Below are 25730 nucleotides of genomic sequence, written 5' to 3'. Positions count from 1 at the left end.
AAACACTCCAGTGTCTTTGCCAAGAACACCCTAAATGGGGTTATGAATAATCACACAATATTGAAAGTGATTGAACATACTCATTTTTAATTCCAGGACATCACTTACAATTGATTTCTTAAATAAAGTAATAATAAAATGACATATTTCTATAGTACTGTACAGTATACCAAATGTTTTAAATTTATTACTTTGATTGTACCTCAATAATCCTATGAAGTAGAGAAAATAGGCTTTTTCATTCCCATTTTATAGCCGAGGAAACTGAGATCTAGATAGGTAAAATAGCTTGTCCATGGTCACCTGGTCAGCAAATGATAGATGTAGGATTAAAACATGTTTTCCTTTCTCCAAATCCAGCATGTTATCTACTATGTTTGGCTAATAATAATGCTAATAAATACTAATCATAATATTAATAAAAATTAAAATAATAATGCCAGCCTACAATTTTACAGCAATTTAAAATGTGGTAGTACAAGTATGACTATCACCATTTTACAGATGAGAAAACAGAGGCATAGAAAGATGAAGTGACTTTATCAAGATCATACAATAAATAGCTGATTTAAGATCCAAATCTAGGCCTCCTGATAATAACTGCATTGCTTCTTCCATGACACCGTGCTGTCTCATGATGTATGCTTTGTGAACACCTTTGAAACTCCAATTTAGCTGCTCCTGAATCACTTAGAATCCCTCAGAGCAAGCCAAAGATTAAAATCCCCAGGCCCCTGTCACCATGACATGGTACCCATGGGATCCATTCTCTCAGATGGTACTGTAAGGCTCCCTTCTCTCAAGCACCTCGCCCCCTGCCCCCACTGCCATGGCAAGTTAGTGGCTATTAGAGCAGCTCCAACAAAGGGTCACTGTACCGTCTGACTAAAACCCACTAACAATGCCTGATTACGACTCCCAATACGATTGCAGAAACAGCTTTGTTTCCTCAGGCCCCCTGAAACTGTCTGAATCTCACTGATGCTGCCTCTTCTTAACTAGGGCTTTTCAATTCTTTGCTTACTTTAGCATTTTGTTCTGTTATTCAAGTGGATTCCTGTGCTCTAATCCACATTCGTTCCTCCTTCCCCAGAGAAAAGATTTTCCCTTGCTGTGCTGGGACAACTAAATCCTTGCTTTATTACCTCAATTCTTTGGTTAAGATCTTCCTCTTCCTCCCTGTTCTCCAAACAGTGTTCCTAGCCATCATTTTACAGCTGTTTGATTTAGGCATTGATAGGGTGGCTTGGGTTTCATTCACTCTAGTAGTTATGAAATCTTGATTCTTTGCATTCTTACTAAAAGCTGGCTTCAGAAAACGGACCCCAGAGAGGGAAGGGGGTGGGGAAAGCAGGAGGAGGATGAAGGAGCAAGGGGAGGAGATAAAAGTAGAGAGAAACTTCCCTCTGTTGGCATGAGGCTTGGGCTAGAAATGATGCTGGGCATACAGGTTGGAAACAGACTGTTTGGCCCCAGTACTAAAGGAACTGTATTGGGTTGGGGCCGGGGAAAGGAAGTAGGGAACAGAAAAACTCTAGTCTTAGCATCTCTTTCCTTGAGAAAAGCTTATTAGCCTGAAAGCCATAATTGGGCTGCCTTTTAAAAATCCCTTGTTACAAAGACGCTAGTGTCACTGTATTCCCTGCTGACACAGCCAATTATCCACTGAAACGTGCTTTATATCTTGAAAAATCACATTATTCCAATTTCCCACTTCCTTCAGTGGTTTCTGATTCAGTTAAGTTACTGACTCCTCATTTTAATGAGATGGGGTTTGGATCCCCAAGAAATTAACTTGAAATCTATTTCTCTTCAGTTCCCAGTGTTTAGCAAGCATTAGGTACTTGACAGTCCTCTGGGATCGATCATAAGTAAGATTTTTAGCATAACATTCATTTTTACTCAGCTCCTAGTCTGCTTTCCATTGGAATCTGTGCATCAATTTGTTCAGAAATAGATAAAGTCTCTGTTCTTTGTATTGGCCCTACAAGACTTGTGTAGGGGTGGAGGTGGTGACTAGTAGCCTAGTATTTAACCCAGAGGATGGTGCTCTTTCTCTTCCACATGTATTGCTTTCTCTAAAATGGTTCTGGTAACTATGCACCTGGATAATATATAAATATATATACATCATGATCAGTCATGAAAATGCTTACACTATCTGCACTGATGAGAGATTTGAACTAAATTGTGAAGGAATAAATAGATAGCTCTGAGACTGACCTATAGTATGTATCATCACCATTTGGATCCTCTCTTAAACAAACTGTGTGACCTGTCTCTTGAGTCACACAGGGCCTGATTGTAGGTTAAACTAGAAACCCAAAAAAATACAATTTTGTACCCCAACTCTCGACAGAAGTTCCCAGAGGTACAGCAGCCAAGGCCACAGGAAGGAGATAAGAGGGAAAATCCCAGATGTGCAGAGACAGAATACTGCAAGCTTCTCCAAACACCATTCACTTCCCTGTTCTCTTACACCTAGGATTGTAATTTTCACGAAGGATGGGCTGGTCTGCCCAAGGTACACTGACACTAAATGCAGTGGAAATTGCCAGAAATACCTGCCCCTTCCCTAACAGGTATGTATGTAACCCTTAAGTCTCATCCCATTTCTAGGACCCAACTTCAGCTGCATAAAGACCCTGAGACCCTTCTTTAGTGTACCAAAGAACTGAATTCATTTGTTCCTAAGCCAATTGCTAACTAGGTGGCCATGAGAATTGGATACCAAGTACATTAGCTATTTTTATTTTTCAAGTAACCAACTGTTTATTGAGTGCACATGCCATAAATGTTCAATACTCTGCTAAGGGGAAAAGGAAGAAATAAAGTACTTCCAGGACTGTACAATCTAATTGGGCAGAAAAGGCTAATGATCATGAAAAATTAGCAAATAATATAAGACATTATATAGTTACATGCTACCCTGTGTAGTATTGACTAAAAGATTAGAGAAGGAATATTCAGCAAGGACTAGAGTAGAAATGTAAAATGTTAAAGCAGAAAGAAAATTTAGACATCAACCAGGCAGAGTTCCTATAACCCCTGGCTTTCAATAAACTTTCCCATCTGTTTACTCAATATGAAAACAAATAAATTCATATAAATACATATGCACATAAGAAATAAAATAATTAATTTCAATAGGATGAGAAGCAGTGTGACATAATGGATAGAGAACCAATCTTAGACCCAGAAAGAGCCAGGTTCAAGTCTGGCCTCTGACACATCCTGGTTGTGTGACCTTGGAGAGCATAATCTCTCAGTGCTCCAGGGCAGGCAACTCTCCAAAGACTATAAATTGAAGAGGTGACGCTGACTTGTATCAGTAGAAGGAGGTTTATCAACTGGAAATTCCTCATATCAATGAAAGCATACGTCCAATTCCTATTATCATGCATAAGATATTATTGTTGTTTACCAAATATTCCCTATATCCACTTGATACATTAGCTCTTTTTAAATAGAGAATGATCTTTAACAAATCCAAAGAAGAATCTAGGAGGTCAATCTTCTATGAGCTTACTTATTCTAAGTGCTACGGATGAATGTACAGCTTATATAAATATTATAAGCATCCCATAATTCTAATAATTAATCAAGTTAAAACATTCTCACAGTTTTTCATAATAGTTTTAGAAATGTGAAAGGGAAACTAATCCCTCTCACCACAAAAAAGAGATACTTTTCATTTACTTTTCTGGAAGAGCAAAGAACATTTCACCTTGATTTTTTTTAATTAACTCTATGATTTCACATATAAAATCACAGCTTTTTCAAAGTATCCAAATACACCCCGAATCATTGGGTAGTGGGGAGTATCTTATCTATTATAGGGGGTGATATGATTATAAGTATAGACACCCATTATTTGGGGAATGGTTGATCAAATTATGTGTATGAATCTATTGGAACATTATTGTGCTGTAAGAAAAAAAATGTAAGGAAATACTTGAGAGAAGTCTGGAAAGGAATCTTGTAAGACTGATGCACAATGGAATAAAACTGAACCAGGAAAACAATTTATGCTATAATACCAACAGCATAAAAGAAACAACAAAGATATAGGAACTCTCATCAATGTCATGACCGACCACAATTACAAAAGACAGATGATAAGGCATGGTACTCACCTCTTGACAGATGAACTTCTAGATGCAGAATAAGACAAACTTTTTTGGACACAACAAAGAGGAAATTTTATTTTGCTTAGCTATGTATGTTTGTGATAAGCGGGGTTTTTTTTGTTAGTTTTCAATTGAACAAGGAATGGTAAAAAAGAAGCTAGAGAAAAGGTACTTCACCCTGCCCTCCCCAAAAAAGGGGGTTATTGAAGCAATTTTAAGTACACAGAACAAAACAGAAGCCAGAAAGAATCACAGGCAAGCAGGGCAGTTTTGAAAGTTACATATTGAATTTATTATATATCTTAAAAGACCAGCAAGTTGTATATATTATTCATAGTTTCATATACATTCCTCTTTTTGTGCTTTACTAAATGTGTATATATATGAGTATATTTTCTGACATATATGCATATGTGTATATCTACATATATACCAAATGTATACATATATGCTACATATGTGTATATATATATTGTATTACCCATTTTATTTGGTGTTTAATAAGTTGAGAATTTTTTTAATTACAAATAAAAACAGTTAAGTCCAGACTTTCCCTTCTTAGAGCGGGATGAGGGAGGGGGGCAGAGAGGGGCATCAAAAGCAGAGTACCACAAAGTGATAAAGTTACTTGCCTGACACTAGGAAGACAATGTCTTTACTCTTCCATGTGGGACTTCCTCGGCATTTTCATAGTAATTTTATCTCTAAACCTATGAACCTAGAACATGACTAGAATGCAATCAAACTGACCATAATGTCACACTTGAGTGGAAGGAGAAGACAGATATGCCCCTACTTTGAAAAGAGATATTCCTCTCAATCAGTCTGCATTACCTCCTCTATGCCCAGCTCTGTGCCTGGCGTTTTGGAAGAGAGAAAGAAATAAAGGTAGACAACGTAACACAGTAGTTAGAGGGCCAGTTGGAATCAGAAAGTTATGACTCATATTGACTATGGGACTCTGAGGAGGTCATTTAACTTGGTCCCAAGCAAGTCTATAAGACTATTAGTTGCAGAGAAGCCAGGGATTTAAATTGGTAGAGAAGAGTTTTTCCAAACCAATGGTCTGAACCAAAATAATAAAATGAAATTGAAGAAAAAAGAAGCACAAAATGTGCTTACCTACTCTGAAATCAAATTGAGATAAGAATTGACCTATGAACTTGAAATTTTTGGAGAGGAATACAGGACATTTCAGTACTAAGCTGGGTAGAATCAATTGGAAAGCCTGTAGAGGTTCAGAAAAGAGAGAGATTGTGATGGGCAAGGAGTTCTTGGTAAAGTCATGGGAGGGAAAGACACTTGACTTGGTCTAAAGAATAGCTAGAAATAGATTTAGGAAGAGGATTGATGATTTATTCCACTGGACTTTAGTTCAAAGCTTTGGACACATCTGGGTAAGACAGATTCATAGTTAAATGTAACTGTGGGATGAACAGTGGTAAATATGCCTTAGGCTGCAAGGTTCCTCTACCCTTGGAAAGCTGAGGGAGAGAACTGACTTCTCTCTGAGGAAGGCATCATGGTGTAGTGGGAAGAGAATCTGTGTTCTGGCCCTGGCTCTCCTATTTACTACCCATAACTCCAGGAAAGTTGTTCAGCTCTCTGGACTTGTTTCCTTAGCTATAAAATGAAGGAGTTGGAATAAGTGACCTCAATGGTCTGACATTCTGTGTTCAGTGAATGAGAGACAATATACCACAGGGGATAGAGCATTAGACTTGGAGTCAGGAGAACCTGGGTTCAAATCCTACTTCAGACACTTATTAGCTATGTCAGCCTGAGAAAATTACTTCAATTCTCTGGGCCTCAGTTTCCTCATCTGTAAAAATTCATATTTGGATGACCCCTAATTCTTCCCAGTTCCAAATCTATGTTCCTATGAAGTATATACTAACTTATGTTTGTCACACTGCCCAAGGACAGGTAGAACAAAAAGAAATGGACTGTCCCATGGCTTGTGGCCCTTCCTTCACTATCAGCTACATTGCTATTCCCCTGTCTTCCCCACCACTCTGGAAAGGCCTCAAGATGGCTAACATCCAAGTCAGCTTTTCATCTCCTCACCCTCAAGCCTTGCAGAGGCCAAGAGCCAGGCTCGAGCTTGGACCAGCTTCAGGCTTCAGTCTCTAATCCACCTGAGCCATGCCAGCCGCCTTTGGATCTGCCTCAGTTCTCAGACCTTTCCAGAGCCTCATCCGCCCTCCTCAGTTTAAGGCCCTGGCATTTTTCTCCACCTATATCACCCCTGAAAAGGCCTGACGACTGACATACTAACCTACAGGGCCCATTCAGACGTCCAGGAAGCAAGGTCCAAGAGATCAAGTTGCTCTGAAAAGGAGAGACCTTAAGGCACCGTCCCCAAGCATGGAACACATTCAAACATATGCCTGTTACCATGGAAACCCCGCAATGTGGGGCGAGTGAATGGGGCCTGAATAGCTCCCTTCCCAAATGCTTACTGAGACTCTGGGCTTTCAATTCCCTTTCATCACTGAATTGGAGTCCAGCTGGAGCCAGAATTAGTGAGGGGTAAAAAACCTCAAAAGCAGCTTGGTTCTGTTCCAGAGCCGCTCCAAATTTATGTAAAACCCCTTTGGTTTGGGAATCTTGAAGGGCCCACTGGTTTGTGAAATTCTCACCCCACCTCCTTTTCCCTACCCCTCCTAATGTACTCTGCCCATGCACGTGAGCTCAGAAAAGCCCTAGAGCCAACTAAGGCAGTCTTGAAATGCTTTTCAAAGGCTTCAGTTTGGGCAGAACCCAGAATGAGGATTTGCCCCAAGCTTATTTCCCCTTCTCTTTTAAACACACATGTACTTGGTGGGAGAATCCTGTGGGGACTTCATCTCCTTGACTCGCAAATACAATAAGCATTCCTCAGAAGACTGCTGGAAACCCCCAAAGTCTTTCTGAGGAGCACATGAAATCCATTTCCCCTGCTCCCCTCAGAACAGGAAGCTTCATTTGGTTAAATATAAACTTGAACTCCATCTGCCACCCCAGTTCAGAGTGGGTTCATGACTCCAAGGGAGTCTGAATTTTTCACAGTAGGGAGTGAGAGTCTGTCTGGGTTCTCTTCCATCCACATGGGTCTGTCCAATCAGCTGTCAGCACAAGGAGAGGTCCAAGGAAGGAACGACAGGGTCTCAGGCTGCAGGGCCCTTAAAGCTGACTTTTCACCCAGGATAGCAATGAAAGTACTGCAGAAGAAAGTCATAGGAAAAGAAGGAGAGTGTGAAGTATCTAAAGAGTTAAGAAAGGAATCAATGAAAAATAATTTTTGTTGTTGTTGTTCAATCATGTCCAACTTTATGTGACCTCGTGGACAAAGTCCATGGGGTTTTCTTGGCAAAGATGCTAGAGTGATTTGCTATTTCCTTCTCCAGTTTGTCCCCATTTTACAGATGAGGAACTGAAGCAATTAGGGGTTAAGTGACTTGCCCAGGGCCACACAACTAGTAAGTGTCTGAGGCTGAATTTGCACTCAGATCTTCCTGACTCCAGGCCTGGTGCTCCATCCACTGCACCACCTAGCTGCCCCTAAACAAATAAACGGCAGCTTCCAAAAACAAATCTCAAAGCAGCTGTTGGAAAAAGGAAGACTTGGTGGTTGGGGAGAAGGAAAGGGAGCCAGAAGAATTTGTAGGTTCTTACACACAGGTAGCACAAAGCACTAATTATAATACTACCTTAGTGTTAGAAGCAGTATGGCAAAGAAGAACACGTGAAGACTCAGGAAGCCTTTCCTTCTCAGACCTCAAATGGCACTTCTCCTCTCTTTTAAATACCTTCTAGTTCCAGTTAGGAGACAATGCGGTAGACGGTCAAAAGACTGTTGGATTTGAAGTTAGAAAACCTGGGTTCAAATCCTAGCTCTTCTTTTTAATGACTTTTTCTTATAAAGTCGGACTGGTAACTTCCCATCTCGGTGTCTCTGTTTCTTCATTTGTAAAATGATTTATAAATGGTCTAGATCTCTAAGGTCCTTTCCAGCCTGAATTCCAATGACAAAGTAGCATGGGGCAACTGTGGATAGAATACTGCACTTGGAATCAGAAGGACGTTGATTTGAATCCTAATTTTGATACTTACGACCAGTCTACATGATATTAGGCAGCTTACATTCCCCACTTAATCCTCAGTGTCTTCATCTGTAAAATGATGGAATTGCACTAAGTTATTTCTAAGACCCTAATTATATGGCAAGGTGAAGGAGTCAGAGTACTAGACTTGGAGTCAGGAAGACATGGATTTGAACCCTGCCCTGATACTGAATCACTGTATGACACTGTATGACAACAGGCAAGTCACAACCTTTCTGAGCCTCAGTTTCTTCAGCTGAGAAAGGAGAATGATAATAACCACAACATCTACTTCATAGGGCTATCATTATAATGAAATAGGAGAATGTATATAATTTGCCTTGCCAATCCTAAAGCCAGTTATGATGACAATGATCCCAAAACTTGCTCAAGGTTATCCAGATAGTAAGGGGTGACAGTAGAACCAAAACTGAAGTCTTCTGACTTGGACAAGTTGACTCAACAACACTTATTACATGACCTTTCTTCCTTGTTTCTTGAATATCTTTGAAAAAAAATCTAACCTTGATTAGAAGTGGAAGAAAATTTGTTAAAAGATAAAAACAGCTAAATCTTATACTAAATTGAATAGGAGAAGCCTAGATTAATTATCTATAATAATTGTTAAACCTGGACTTTGGAGTAGAAAAAAATAGAGCAGTATCTCACTAGGATACTGGGGAAACATTTTTTGTTCAGGATCTCTCATTATCCTTTTTTTTGGGGGGGGGTCAATCATGTCCAATTTTTTGTGACCCTATTTAGTGTTTTCCTGGCAAAGATACTGGAGAGGTTTGCCATTCCCTTCTCCATCTCATTTTACTGAGGCAAATAGGGTTAAGTGACGTGCTCAGGGTCACACAGCTATTAAGTGTTTGAGGCTGGATTTGAACTCAGGTCCTCCTGACTCCAGAGCCAGCACTCTATCCACTGTGTCACCTAACTCCCCTGCTATCTTATTATATCCAATTTTCTAATCTATAAAACGAAGAGATTGGACTAGTAGTCTAGTTTAGGTTTCTTCCAACCCTCCCCTCCTATAATATATAAGGATGCCTACTAAGGGAAACAGACTTAAGTATCACCTTCCTAACTTACTAAAGAGACAACTGAATTACAAAACAACCCACCAAGCTTTTAGTGCCCTTAGAAAATCATCTAAGAACATATTGAAAACTTTCCAAGAATGTGGTTTTATATTTCCTGATCTCATGAAATGGTCTTTGGCTGGAAGACAATCTCTCTTTCTTGTTTATTGTCAATTACCACCCTGCTCACCATCCCACAATATTCTCGGGAGACCAGTAACCTCCCCATACTGGGTTCTGGTGTTCCCTTTTGTAGCAGTCTGGCAGCTGTGGGATTTACTTGGCTTTATGAGTTTGTCTGATGATCTTTCCTATAGAGTTCCTGTAGGAGGGAGAGAGGGAAAGGGATAGAAGGAAGTCAATGGATAAGGGAAAGTATAGGGAATTCCATGCTTCAGTAGGCTGTGCCACAGCATGGTGAAATAACTTGGGTAGAAGCTTCCAGAAAACCATTCTGGAGCTGTGTTGAGAAGGAGGGACAGAAGGGCAGCACCAGCACAAGGCAAGCTTGTGAAGTTAGTGAAGGTTACTTTCAGTGCTTCCTGCCTTCCCCTTTTAGCAAAATCCTAGCTTCTCAAAGATGTCTTCCTCAACTAGACCAATGCCCATATGATGCCTCACCAACACACCCATGGTTTAGCAATTCTCTCTTCTCATTCTAGAAATTTACCTCTACCCTGAACCTTGGAACCTCAAGTTTTCAACTGACTCAGAGGTTTTCTACTGCTTTTTACTTGCACAATCATGTATATTTTTGAAAACATTTTCACATCTGTTATCTCATTTGATCCTCTCAAATATTGGCAGGGCAAGGCCAAAGTTTCCCCTTTTGCAAAAGAGAAAAGAAGTTCAGAGAGGAAAATTGACTCACAAATCATCAAAGAGCTGGCAAGTGGCATGATTGATTGTTATTCCAATGTTCTTGCCAGGACTGGCAATGACTCTGTGTGATGGGCATTTAAACTATCAACTCCTGCACATGATTTATAGCATCAAAGGATCATAGACTTAGAGTTAGAGGGGATCTAAAGGCCATCTGGTCATAGGATCATAGGCATAGAGCTGGAAGGGGACTTTAAAAGTCATCTAGCCCAACTCATTCATTTTGTACAAGACGAAACTATGGCTAGAGAAATTAAGTGACTTACCCAAGACCACATAGGTAATAAATAGCATATGTAGGATTTGAACCCATCTCATGTTACTCCAAATCTATTGCTCTTTCAGAGTTTGAAAATTTGGTTCTAATACATGCTCTGTCACTAACCCTGTGCTTGTAGTCAAGCCACTTCTGCTCTCTGCACCTTGATAACATTATCTTCAAGATAAGGGGAGGGGGATTGAGCTACATTGTCTCTAAGAAAGGTCTCTTCCAGAGCAGACATTGTATGTCATAAGGCCCTTCCAGTTATAATAATCTAGATTCTAACATCTCTCTTCCAGTTTCTAACATTGTATTCTAAGTAACTTGCAATAGTACCAAAGGCATAGCAATGTATAAGAGGGTTTTTACAGCATGTAAGAAGCAAATGGAAGTGGGCTTTTTATAACAGCCATGAATGTACTTTACTTTTTCACATATGCCCCAAGGTATAGTTTTACACAATCCAAAAGCTGAAATTTAAAATCTAAATTGGATGCATGTTACCCATGAAAAGCCTCTGGGATGTAAACACATTTTCAGGTTAGCTAAAAGGAGCGAGGCTGAGAGCAGATGGGAAACGTGGTTCGCGTCGAGTCAAGTTTTGCTCTTACTACATGTTCAAGTAATTTGCACGTGCGAGGCACTCTTCCCAGGTTCTTGGAAACAGCCCATTCCAACAGGATACTCTAAAAGAAAGGCATCACCAAAGGGGACCATACAAATGCCAAACATCTGGGCAGGCATCAACCCTTCCTCTGGCAGCAAGACGAACAGAGAGGAGAGTGTGAGCACCCTCTCTCAGTTCATTCCCAGGACAAACAAATTACAAGGTAAAACTCAGCAGACTATTTAGCTGTAATTGGGTCCACAGCCATCTACAAGGACAAAGAGCATTAGTCCAGGAGATTACCTCACTTTAGCTGTCCCTAGAAAGACCTGCAGTTCCTGAGTAATAAGCGAAATCAGTTCTCTGCAGATGGGAGGGAAGTAACTGAAAATGAAAACTGAATCCCCATGAAGAGATGTTTATACCAGATTGATAAAGATACTGACACCAATTATCACAAATACAAAAATGTAATTCAACAAATCTTTATTAAGTTATGTTATATTGAGCATCTATCAGGTTATGAAGAAGCTTAAATTCCACATAATAGAAAACTACTGAAATTGATTAAGAGAATAACATGAACAAATTTGCACATTAGGAAAAATCACTGGCAGCTGTGTGGAGGATGGATCATATGAAAGAGAGATTTGAGATAAAGGACAAATGAGAAGTTTATTTCAATAGTCTAGGTAAGAAGTGATTTGAGTCTTAACTAGCATGGTATCTGTGTGCTTAAAGAAGAGGTATATTCATGAGAGGGGAAGAAATTACAAAATTTGTCAACTGACAAGGTAAGGAAGAGTAAGAAGTTAAGAATGATACTGAAATAGTCTGGGTAACTAGAAGGATCACAGTACCATTGAGAGTAACAAAAAAATTCAAAAGAGGGCTGGGTTTGGTAGATAAGATAGTGAATTCTGTTTTGGATTTACTGAGTTTGAGATTCCTATGGTATATCAGTTTAAAATGTTGTTTAGGCAGTTAATGATATTGGACATGGAGTTTAAGAAAGAAACCACATCTAAATAAGTATATAGGTGATTATTAAACCATGGCATCTGATGAAATTACCAGGTGATAAAAGAGAATCTGAGATGTAGCCTTGGGGAGGGCAGCTAGGTAGTGCAGTGGGTAGAGCACCGGCCCTGAAGTCAGGAGGACCTGAGTTCAAATCCCGCCTCAGACCAACACTTGACACTTACTAGCTGTGTGACCCTGGGCAAGTCACTTAACCCCAATTGCCTAAAAAATCAAAAATAAATATGTAGCCTTGGGGAACACCCAAGTGGACATTACATGGATATAGAAGAATATTTAGCAAAGGAGACTGAAGAGAAGTAGTTAGACAAGTAGGAGGAGACCATTTGGTAACTTCAGAATGAGCAGTTTCAATTGAATGAGAGGTTGGAAGATAAATTGCAAAGGGTTTAGAAAAGAATAAGAGAAGTGAAGGCCTTTTCAAGAAATTTAACTAAGATGGAAAGGAAAAAGGTATAATAGCTGCTAAATGTGGTTGTGTCAAGTGTGGGTTTTTTAAGGATGAGTAAGATCTGAAGGCAACAAGAAAGGAGTCAGTAGATAGGGAGATATTGAAGAATAGAGAGATGGCAGTTGATTTGAGGGGAAATTCTCTAGAGAAGACAGGAGGAAATAGTATCAAGGATACGTCTATAGAGGCACTGCCCAGGACTAGGAGAAGGGTTACATAGTCATCAAAAATTAGCATGAAGGAGGGAAGATGAAGTCAGAGGAGTGTGAGATAAGAGCATAATGATAAGAGGGAGCTCTCAGCTAATAGCCTCAGGCTTTTTTTTCTTTTTGGTAAGGTCCTCAGCTGAGAGTAGGAAAGGGATAGTAGTCTTGAGAAAAGAAGAGACAGTTTGGAACAACAGCTGTGGTGAGTGGAATATAGAATTAAGTATGGAGGATTAGTAGGGTTGTCTTGTTTCTAGTTGAGATTAACTAGGGTAAGTTTCATCCAATCAACGTGGTTTTGTGACTTCCTCTAGCTCCATTCATCAGCACAAAGGAGTTAAGGAGATAAATGGTACGTTAAAACCAGTATTGGGGTTTGGCAAAGTGTGATCAGTTATAAGGTATGGGAACAAGGGATTTGAGGCTAGAATATAGAGTAGAGTTTAGCTGGCTCATCAAGACCAGGAAGAGAAGAAAGTGTAGCCAGAGCAGGGGTTGAGCTAATACTGAGGGAAGAGGGATTAGTAGTTTATGGTGAAAATGAAGAATAGGATTAGGTAAGGGGGGAAAGATAAAATATTATCATCATATAAAAGAAATTCAGAGTTCTTGAACAAAGAAGTGGGATATGTATGGGTGAAGGCAATGTAAAAAGTATGATCATTTTTATGCATAGCCCATCTCTCAGGTAGAATGGAGGAGGAGGTCATGGGAAATAAATAAACTGAGGGGCTGGAAACGTTTTAGGGGAAATCAATATATAGGTTTAATGTAGAATGAGAACTGCACTTGGGATGAAGACAAACACTATGAGCCAAGCACTGAATTAATTGAGAAAGGAGTGAGTGTGCCCTGGGGTTCAACAGATTATAGCTGCCAGATTCTAGATTGGGTGATAAATTTGGTTTACATGAATATGAAAGGGGGAGGGGTTGCTGAGTTGTGGCTGCAGAAAGAGAGCCTGGAAGTAATAGTAAGGAACAAATAGCATTCCAACTTCTCTACCATGACCAGTAAGTTGGAAGTTTGAGTGAAAGTATGGAAAGGGAGGACAGGAATGCAGTGTTATCTGGTGGGATCCAGGTCTCAAGTGAATTATAGAAGATAAAGGGAATAGAGAGAAAGTGGTACAAGATGAAACAGTTTGTCAATTATAAATCAAGAGTTCCACAGAGCACAGTAGAAATGGGGGATAGTAGATATCTGGAGAATGACATTGGTGGAATAGGATTGAAGTAGAAGGCAGTGAGCTAATGGCTGGGGCTGGGGAGGGGAGTCTATTCTTTGCCATTAAGGGGTTCAGTATCACAGATTAAGAGTAAGAGGAGTTAGAATTATGGAACATTGGAATTATGCTAACCATTGACGAATGAGTCCAGGAAAAATAACAGTAAAACTTACTGAAAAAGGCAAGTTATGAGATGTTTCAGTGCTGACTTTCTAAGACTTCAGCAGACCCTACAACTGTCCAATCTGCGGCCACATTCTACAAGGCATCTGGAAGGTTGCCTAGTATCAGGCATGAACTGAAGGAGGCATGCTCCTAGACAGGAGGCTATTGTGTCTCTAGCTGACTTTCAGCAGGGATTCTTAACCTAGGATGAACTAGGGAGGGGTGGAAGACATCTTTATTTCAATACAATTAATTTTCTTTGTAATTCTATTAAGAATTTTTAAAACATTATTCTAAGAAAAGGTCCATAGACTTCAAAAGATTGTCAATGGAGTCCTTGACAACAATAACAACATAAGATAAAAAATTAAAAAAAAAAAAAGACAACCTGATTTAGGGCAAATCTGGCATGTGGTTCTCAGGGTATTTCCAGATGCCTAGTAAAGAGAAGGGTTAATATGTGCCCTAGACTAGTCAGTAAGCCTAGTGTAGAGGAGAAAGAGGAAGAATATAGTATGTCCTAGCCCTCCTCAGGATAGCAGTGAACAATGTTCAGGGCCTGAACAAGTTAAGGACCCTCCAGATCTCCAGAAGCCTAGAAAGCCTCTCCATTTCTGAACTGTCAAGCTTGTTAAGTTGTTTCATGATGTGGTGGGGAAAGCACTAGTTACAGTCAAGAGCAGAGGTGTCAAACATGTGACCCACTGGCCGCATTGCAGCTCCCAACACTCCTGGAGTGAGTCCAGAGCCAGATTAATATATAATTGGGGACTATTTAACAAAATATATAAAAATGCAATAGTACATAGTCAATGTTAGTATTTGATTGTCTAAGTTAATATACAGCCTGCAGGGATTCTTATGTGAGCTAGTAGAGTCTGTTTCTCTCTGAGTTTGACACCACTGGTCAGGAGAACCTATGGCTACTAATTCACTTGATGGCCTTGAGAAATTTACTTCTACTCTCTGGGGAAGCTTCTTCATCTATAAAGTGAGGGAGATGAACCAGATAACTGCTGAGGGTCCTTCCCATTCTGAATCCCATAATCCTAAACATTGTCCATACCCTACTCTGGCCCTGGGACTTAGATAAAGAAGAACTACTCTTCTATAGAGTAGAAAAATAGAAGAAGCAAAGACAGCAGGAGAAATAAGATGCTCTGTGAATCTGAAAGTGCTATGTAAATGCTAGCTGCTGCTATTATAAACCTAACTGGACTCCCTGCAAAATGCTGTCGGCATTTGTCACACACATACATATACATGGAGAGAGAGGGAGAGATAGATGAGAAGAGAGAGAGGGAGAGGGAGAGAGAAAGCAAGCAAGAGGAAGAGAGGGAACAAGCATGGGAGGCTTGAGGAAAAGATAGCAAAAATTTGTAACAAATACGTATATGTATGTATACATATATATTTTAACAAATTATGCATTTTGACAAGTATATACATTACAAATATATACATTTGATAAATATATCTATATTATATATATATACCATATATATATATTTGTGACTATATATGTATATATTTTAACTCTTGCATTACCACCTCACAGGTCTGGGAAGAAAACACACAGGTAAATGTTAAAGCACCATTGGAATATTAATAATAATGATTAATAATGTTATATATGAGAATAATTATTTGTAATTGCTATCATCATTATTCCTTAGGAAAATGAGTGTCTTCTCTCCTTCTGCTATAGTATTTTTCTTATTCCTTTCCTCTTCTCTCTCTAGTTCTCCCTCAAGATCTCTGAGAATTTCTGTTGCTTTCCTTTGCTTGCCCTGACCAAAACTTATAGGTCAGAGAACTGAAGTAGATTTTAAGAAGACCAAAGCCACCTGAGAGAAGATGGATAATAAACTACTTACTCAACCACTGAGGCTTTGATATAATCCCAAGTACAACCTCTACCTTCTGGTCCAGATTAAAAATGTTAGCACATACACAGATAAAATACATCTATCATCCCCTGCTTAAGCCCCACATTTTCCCCTGTGGCTGCTGCTAAGGATGCATCTATTTTCTTTCCTCTTTTGCTCCTCCCTTCAAAGTCATTCCATTCAACTGAATGAGCCAGGCTAGACAGTATCTGCTATTCCTTTGACTCCGACAGCATCTCCAGGGAGTTAGAGATGTGCTCCAGCATAAGGAGTGCAAACGTTGCTGAGTTCTCAACCACCTGTGGGGCTGTTTTGTTTTCAGTGAGTTGTATGACTTTGGAATGCAAGCAAAGAGGTGAGGTCATCTGTCTGGTTGGCTAACTGTTTGTTCTGCAGGCCTCTTCATTCAGTATTACATCATGCACAAAGGAAGGGAAATTTCTAGGTATCCTCTGCTTTTCCACTGGTGGTTTTACTCAACATGGATGCTACAGGGTCTTATTTGAAAGATCTGATCCTCCAACATTTGTCACCTTGGATGTAACACATGTGAATACTTTGTACTGTATCACTCTCATTCTCTTGTGTAATATTGTAAGTCACTGCTCTCTGGCCTGGTTTTCTATTCTCCTATTAAACTGTATACTACATGAGGGAAGGGATTGTTATCTAAACTTTGTTCCTATCCCAGAATAAAACACAGGTCTATATACACAACAGGCACCTAATATATTTTGTGGGATTAATTAAGCAGCTACAACACTATTACATTTTATACTCTAAGTCTTATCTGTATAATATATGCACATTGTTATGGCCTTATGTCACCAGACAAGGAATAAGATGTCAGGTAAGTCACTTCACCTCTATGGGCCTCAGTTTCCTTGCTGAAAAATGAAGTTTGGACCATATGCCCTCTTAGCAGCCCTTCCGATTCCAGATCAAGCTCCTGTGATTTTTTCCCCTACTTTGAACCTTCATTGCACTGTGCATCTCTCTCACATATTCACCCAGGTCCTATTTTATATTACACTCATTCATGTTAGGGTGGAATCCCTTATACCTTCCTCTTCCCCCTTCCTCCTCTCACCGCTAGACCATAGTGGGAAGTTTTGCAAGGGCAGACACCATGCTTTATCTATCTCCATATTTTCCCTAGCACCCAGCACAGTATTTTATCCATGTTAAGAGCTCAATAAAGGTTTATTAAAATTCATTAATGAGCCATTTCAGCTTCCCTCTAAGAAAGCTGGATGCAAACTCCACTAATTTAGGATTCATTTTTTCTCTTGTTTTTGTTTATTCCAACATGTGTTCTCCATTAGGATTTGTATCTATAGGGACAAAGTTAAACTAAGAACTATTTGGTTGAGGTCAATGTAAATGAAAAGAGAGGGAATGAAGCTGTCATTTCCTCTCTAGCATCACAAGAAAAGTAGATGCTCTTAATCTGAAAGAAAAAAAAATCAAATCTAGGGCACATTCTCTCTGGCTGATATCCTTGGTTACTTTATGTTTTCCAGCCTAGTTGAGGGAGTTATTTCACTGTGGGAATCCAGAGGCCAGAAGACATAAGGCAGTCTGCCTTCATAAGCATAAAGGAACAAGCTGGTTTCATTCATTTCTTTTGGAACACTCAAAGCTCATTTCAAGGACTTTGTTTTTAAACAATGATGTGTCCAGGGCTCTCTGACTTCATGGGTATGGATCCAGCTGCTTCCCAAGTTATACCATGAAGAGCCTAGAGGCTAAAGAGGTCAAAAGAGAGTAACCCATAATTCACAGCAACACCTTATTCAAAGGTTTTCCTATTTCATCAAAGGATATTAAGTTATGATAAGAGATATTTAAATGTCCGTCAAATGTTATATTCTAACATAATATCCTAAAGCTAAATCCTTCAGTCATGGATATCAGACTAGAACAATAAATTTGGAAGGATCCTTAGAAATCCCCTAATTCAACCTCCTCCTTCTATCAATTATGAACCAGATACTAAGAAAGAAATTGCTTGTCCAAGACTACACAGCGAATTAGTGGCAAAGAAGAGAGATCATGAGATCACAGATTTAGATCTGAAAGAGACCTCAGAAGCTATCTATCTTCATTTTACAAATGAGAAAACTATAGCCCATGGAGGTTGACTTGTCCAAATTCATACAGGTAATAGTCACAAAAGGTAAAATTTGAACCCCATTCCCTTATAAAACACAGGAGGAGGCAACATTCCCCGAACATTTCTCTTTCCACTGTACTCTACGGCTTAAGCACTTGAAAGAAATGGCTGATTCAAAAAATCAGTTACCCAACTTGTTGAAGGCTAATTACTCTTGTGCTCTGGCTTTGTTCAAGCAAATGGGGAAGATGAGAGTCAGATCCAAGGAAATAGTTCTTGCAGCACTTTATTTTTGTCTTTTTGCAATTTTTTTTTCAATCAGCAAAAATCTATGTTCGTAATGTCCTATTTCAAACCCCTCCCCTCAATTGAGAATGAAAGAAAAATAATACCTATGACAAACTTGTATAAATGATCAAAACACATCTCCATATTGGCCATGTCAGAAAAAAAGTCTCATTCTGAACTCCGAGTCCTTCACCTCTCTACCAGTATGTGAGTAGCATGTTTCATCATTAATCTTCTTTAATCATGGTTTGTCATGATTCTTATATGAGCTTCTAATTCTTTCAAAATTGTTTGCTTTTACCATATTGTTTGTCCTTGTGTAAATTGTTCTAGTTATGTCCACTTCACTCTGAATCAGTTCATTGAAGTCTTCCCATATTTTTCTGGAACCATTTACTTCATAATTTATTTTCTAAGGCAATTGGGGTTAAGTGATTTGCCCAGGGTCACATAGCTAGTAAGTGCCAAGTGTTTGGTCTGAGGTCAGATTTGAACTCAGGTCCTCCTGACTTCAGGGCTGGTGCTCTATTCACTGTGCCACCTAGCTGCCCCTACTTCATAATTTCTTATAGAACAATAGTATTCCATTACATTTATATACCATAACTTGTTTAGCCATTCCTCAATTAATAGGCATCCCCTCAGACATTTATTCTTTGCTATATCAAAAATAATTATATTTTTGTATATTCTTAGGACTAATCCCTCCCTTAACCTACTCTTTCTATAATTTCTCCTCACCCCATCTCACCTTTTTTTCCTATTTCCCTATTAAGTTAAATGTACAGAAATATCCAACTGGGGTGTGTGTGTGTGTGTGTGTGTGTGTGTGTGTGTGTGTGTGTATTCTTCCTTCCTTTAACCAGTTCAGAGTGAGGCTAAAGTGTCAGCGGTTCCTTCCCACCCCCTTCTCCTTGTTTGCATAGATGTCTACTTGTGCACCAAAATGTATGGGTGTTCAAGGAGGACTAGAACCTCTGGCATGAAGGCTTGCCAAGTCCTTTTCAAGCCTGCTTATCCACCACTGGCATTCAACTCTCAACTGTGGCTCCAAGAAACTATAGCATGCACAGAGGCCAAACCCTAGTTAAAAAAAAAAATCTTGGAAGAGAGGGTAAACCAGGTTGAGAGTAATTGTTGGGCCACAAACCCATTGGTTAGGTAGGTGGGTGAAGACTTCCTCGCGGAGGAATGGGTGGATAAGAACAATTTGTTCCAATAGCCATAAAGGTGACTGAAGCAGGTGCTATAGAGTTCTTAGAGCTTGGTCAGACATGGAAGACACCAAAGTCATCCACTGCATACTGGGCACACAGGATGTTGTCCTGACTTTTGTCTTGCCACTGGACTTCGATGACTCCAGAAGACATAGTGAAGCTGACAACTTTGTGCATGTGCACAGGTCAAGATATCATTGGTCCTCTGCAAAAATGAAGGACAAACAATTTGCACAGCACGGTTATGTGAAACAATGGTCCCTAACCTTCCTTTGTCTTGTTCCTAAGGTATTTCTTTTCCCCTCTACTTGCGCTCTTTTCTCAAGATCATCAAGATATAATACAAGTGCTCCTAGACCTTGTCTAATTAGACTCCCTTTGTGAACTCTGATGATGATAGGGTTCAAAGGGGACACATGTATCACATCAAATTTGAGTGTAAGCAATTTTCTTTGTTTAGTCCTTTACCATTTTCATCCATGTTTACATTTTATGTTTCTCTTAAATACTGTGTTTGAAATTCAGAATTTTTAATGAAACTTTAATCTTTTCATCAGATTGGAAGGTTCATTTTTTCCCCTTATCGCAGTAAATTCAGTTTTGCTTGGTAATTTATTCTTAACTGTAAGCCCACAGCCTTCACCTTATGAAAGATTGTATTACACATTCTCCATTCCATTATTGTGATGGCTGAAGTAGTATGTGATCCTGATTATGATTCTTCAGTATTTGAATTCTTTCTTTCTAGCTGCTCGCAGTATTTTTTCTTGGATTTGGAGGATCTGAGTTTTGGCTGTGGTATTCCAGGAAGTTTCATTTCAGTGTTCCTTTCAGGAAGTGACTGCTGAGTCCTTTCTATTTACATTTTGCCTTCTAGTTCTAAGAGATCTAGGTAATTTTCTTTTAGGATTTCTTGAAATATAATATCTAGACTCTTTTTTGGTCTTGCTGTCCATCTACTCCAATGATTCTTAATTGTTTTTTCTCCTTGGTCTGTTTTCCAGGTCAATTATTTTTTGCCATGAGATACCTCATAACTTTTTTCAGTCTTTTGACTTTTGTTTAATATTTCTTGTTGCCTCATGGAATTATTAGCTTCTATTTGGTCCATTCTAATTTTTAGCATGTTTGTTGCTTGGACAAGATTTTGTGCCTCCTGGACAAACTTGTTAATTCTTTTTCCAATTCTTTCTTCCATAGCTATCATTCATTTTCCAATTGTGTTTTTCTCAAGTACTCTCATAAAAAACATTAAAATTCTTTAACTCTTGCTTCATCTATTCCAGGAATTCTAGTGGAGTTTATTCCTGTGCTTTTCTCTGAGGCTTTACTTGTAGAGTTTTAGAGTCATTCTCTTCTTCTTGGCTTGTGTCTTGAGCTTCTGTGCTATCACAATGGCTCTTTATATGAGATTATTTTTGTATGTGTTATTCCAGGCCCTCAGAGATAGCTCATGCTGGGGACCTGCATGTTTTCAGGGCTCCCAAAGTGTTCTGATTCAGGACAAAGTCTGGTTGGTGGATCAATCAATCAATCAACAAACATTTAGTAAACATCTACTATTTGCCAAGTATTGTGATGAGTGATTTGTCTTGCCTGAAAGAGTTTAAAGTATTTGAAAGTATGGTTTTGTTAATTGATTCAATGTGACCTCTAGGTGAAAGCGTTAAACCTTCCATCTTTATTTTTCCTTGCCATATTTTAAGAAGTTTACCCTTATCAAATTCAAGTGACATTTGTATGTGATAGGGAAAAGATTTTCACCACCATTTTACACACAGACACACAAGCATGAAACACAGATTGGATTTATGATTTCATTGGTATAAGGCACTACCAGTGTAGAACTTCCTCTAATAATGAAGATTGCCACCTATTCTTCAATTTCCATCATTAAGAGAGTTGCCTAAGACACTATAAAGTTAATTAACTTGACCAAGGTCACACAACCAGAATGTGACAGAGACATGAACCTACATCATCATTACTTTGAGAACAATTCTCTACTTGCTGGCTGTGCTGCCTTATGACATTTATCTTGAGTAATTAAATTTTCAAATAAGATTTCCTTAGACCTACCTAACTGTCTGCACATCTTAAATTAATTCAAGAATGGCTAATGGCGAACCACTCCACTATTCTTGCCAAGAAAACCCCAAGAGGGGTCATGAAGAGTTGAAAATGACTGGAACGACTGAACAGCAACAATTCTTTCCTTCACCTTATGCTATGCCTTTTCCAGAGAAGAGAAAGCTATTTACATATGAAATGGTTTAGATTCAGTGCTACCAAGAGACAGAGAAAAGGCTTTGATAATATCTTCTAGAGATTACCTGAAGCTATACAATTCTATAATCCAGTGCCTGTACATTAAAAAATAAGTCCTTACCTCCCTGAGGCCTCACTCTGTAAATATACATATAGATGTCAACTGAGATCACTTCTTTCTCATTTTCTCTTTTCATTGCTTCATTGCACAGCTGTACCATCCCATAAAACATACTATCTTCCATCTTCTGGAATCTCTGAGGATTTCATCAAAATTAGTTCAACCTTTAGATAAGTCATGACTGCATGAATGGTGCTCATAAAAGGGCTTTTATAACAGGGAACTCTTTCCTGTAACTGTGATTGTATTACAGGTAGTGAGGCCCCATCTACAAAGGAATTCTGTGGCTTTCTGCCATGATTTGTTTCTTGAAAAGTCTCTTCAAATGTGGATGCATCAACTCATTTTTTTCCCAGTTAAGTTTTAATAACTGTTTAGAGGACGTACATTCTGTGTGGCATCCTTTGAGGAAAATTGAGGTTGCTGGGGAAACTAAATTGATGGTATAAACAATGCAATTTTGTTCACCTAAATAGCCACTCGAACAAAAAGAGAGTCTCCGATTTGGGTTATGACAAACAGAGCAAAGGAAGTTTTTTTTTTTCCCTTTCCATCCAAATTTGCATCTGAAAAGCTCCTCTCTCATTTTGACACGTCACTTATTCAGCAATGAGACAATTCTGGTAATTCAATTCCCTCTCTGGGTTTCTGCTTCTTCATTTATAAAATGGAGTTAGGTATACATGCACTGTTATCTCACAGGGTTGCTAAGAGGAAAATATTTTTTAAACTTTAAAATGCTATAGAAATATGTTACTATAATTATTTATACAGACTGATCTATTTGTTATCTCTACTATACTCATCTACTATGTCACAGAAAGCTTGCAATCTATACTAGGTCAACAAAATCATAGCTTTTTCATTTTTTGAGTACAAAGTACAGATCTATATTTCTATTAGCTTGTCTCAAAAGGGAAACTCCTTCTACTAATGTATACAGGCAATTTCTAAGAGTCTTAGAAAGCTGATGAGCACAGAGAGGTTAAGTGAATTGTTCCTGTTTGCCCAGCTAGTATGTGTCAGAGTCAGGACCTGAATACAGCTCTTTCTGACTCCAATGGTAGCTACCAATCTACTTCTTAAGGCTAGCTTTCCTCTATGTACATGCATATGTGTATATGTATATATGTGTTTGGAATAATGCTGAAATATATAGTATCAAAATACACATGCACACATACACACTCTTATGTGCAGATCTCTCTCTCTCTTTATATATATATATATATATATATATATATATCTCTCAATGCATACACAGGCACATCCACATATACATATATACACATACACACATATGTATTTACATGCATGCATATGTATATTCGTGTATGTATATGTATACATGTATATATAGAAGTATTTCTTATAATCTTCATTAATAGGGAATAACAACAAATTTGAAGTGCCAGACTGTTAGCAGGCATATTAATGAAGGAAGAAAACAGAAGAACGAGGGTTTAAAGAGAATATAGTTATATTTAGTGTGTAGGAAGTATCACTGAGATTAACTATATAGTAGTGTAGGCAGAGTCAAAGGATTTCAGTTTCATGGGATTTAAAAAAAAACTTATTAAAGGAAAACAGATGTAGCCATGGAAAGTTCAATAGCATATAAAGGACACTATCTTAAACACATCATTCCAAGTCCTATTAAAAAAAAATCTTCCCTGTACTCTTTATTTATTTATTTATTTTAAAAATTACTTTACTCATTTTTTGGTCCTTAAGTGATTTTCTTAAATAGATTGCATGCAAACAACTTTACTAGCAGATGCCCCATGTTCATGGAAAGATTGTTGTTTCAACTGAAGTCCAGGGAGTGTCATGGCTTCCTTTCTACAAAAATCAACTTAAATACTTTAGAAAAAATGGTTTTTTTCCCAGTGATCCAAGGTTTCAAGGCCTGCAGCACACTAGTAAAGCTATCTGTGACTGACTCTTCCTTTGCTAAACTACAATCAGCATATATGTGTTGTTGTTGTGTAATCATGACCTCATTTGGTGTTTTCTTGGCAAAAATTACTGGAATGGTGTGCCATTTCCTTCTCCAGTTCATTTTACAGATGAGGCACTGAGGCACACAGGGTTAAGTGACTTGCCCAGGTCACATGACTATCAAATGTCTGAGGCCAAATTTGAACTCAGGAAGATGGGTCTTCCTGATTCCAAGGCCAGTGCTCTATCCACTGTACCACCTAGCTGCCTGCCCATCTGCCTATATTTGTGAATTTTTTAAGGGCATGGGCATTTATAAATTCAGTACTCAGATAACAAAAATTCTTCAAATGTTCTATTAGAAAATGTGTGTGTGTGTGTGTGTGTGTGTGTGTGTGTGTGTGTGTGTGTATCTGATCAGTGCAATCATGATGTCTTTTGTCCATGCGCTACACTTCAAACTTGTAGGATTTGGAAAAGGTTGAATCATATTGACGTGCTAAGAGTACTGGATTGTGGGTTCGAATTCCAACTCTATCACATACTAACTGATTACTTTTGAACAAGTCACTTTGCCTCTCTGAGGCTTAGTTTTCACTCATGTAAAATGGGGATAGTATTGTTTTAAAAAATAACCCAGGAAGGCTGTAATGAAGTTAATGTTTTGCCAACTTTAAAGTTCTGCATAAATATCAGTTGTTACCTAAATTACTAATATCTAGATTATTTTAAACAAGCAAGTTGAAATGATACAACTGTGCAACAACAATAACAACAAATCCATTTTTGGACACTAATACTAGACTTTTGAAGACATACTAAAATATGTACTGGAAGAGATGCCTAGATTCTAAAAAAATTGGGCTCCCTGTATTTTCTTCCTCATGTCCTGGTTAAAATAATATCAAAGCAAGGAGGATTTTTTTTTAAGATTCATCAGCTATTTCCAGTTCATATCATGATCAGTTCTATACAGAGGTTCAGGATGATAAAAGATGCAATCCAAACATGATTCATGCTGTGTCCAATTATTTTCCTATCCAAAAAAGATTCTGTCCTCCCTAAGTGCAACTGATTTTTGGACAGATACAGTATTTTTCCTTGACTCACTATCAGACAGTCAAAGTAAAAAAAAATATTTCCATACTTGGAAGACACCAAAACATTGAAACAAATCATAGTCCCAAAAGTACCATCCACATGAACTAGGACCACCTGCATATGTGGATTACAAATCATGAATTAATGGGTGACTTCACAGGGATGACTGAACATAGAGTCCTTCAAGTCAAACTCCTAGAAATAATTTTTACTCTTGAGAAAATAGAAAACCGGTATATGTAGTTTGACCAAAAAGCCACCAGGACCATGAATTCCATTTATAAGAGACAGAAATTATGCTATCGAGATCTCTTAACTAAAATCCATACCCAGCACGAGCACCAGTGTACCATCTAGCTAGGTATAAGGGGTAAGGGCTGGAGTTATGATTTTACTGGTATAGAGAATGCTCTAGTGAACCAAGACAGGTCATCATCATCTCTGTATCATATAGTCAGATTATGAGTTGTCTAGAGCACTGAGGGGTTGGTTAAGTGACTTGCCCAAGGTCACACAACTAGTATATGTTACAGGCAAGACTTGAACCCAGTGGTTTCCTTTCTCTGAGGCCAGCTTTCTAGCCACTACTCCAAGTTCCCCCTTAGTGCATGCATAGACGTATGCAAAATAGATACAAGATGATT

This window comes from Vombatus ursinus, unplaced genomic scaffold (assembly GCF_900497805.2).
Source record: "Vombatus ursinus unplaced genomic scaffold, bare-nosed wombat genome assembly UNPS02014786.1, whole genome shotgun sequence".
NCBI lineage: Eukaryota > Metazoa > Chordata > Mammalia > Diprotodontia > Vombatidae > Vombatus > Vombatus ursinus.
Note: the sequence above shows the minus strand (reverse complement) of the source record.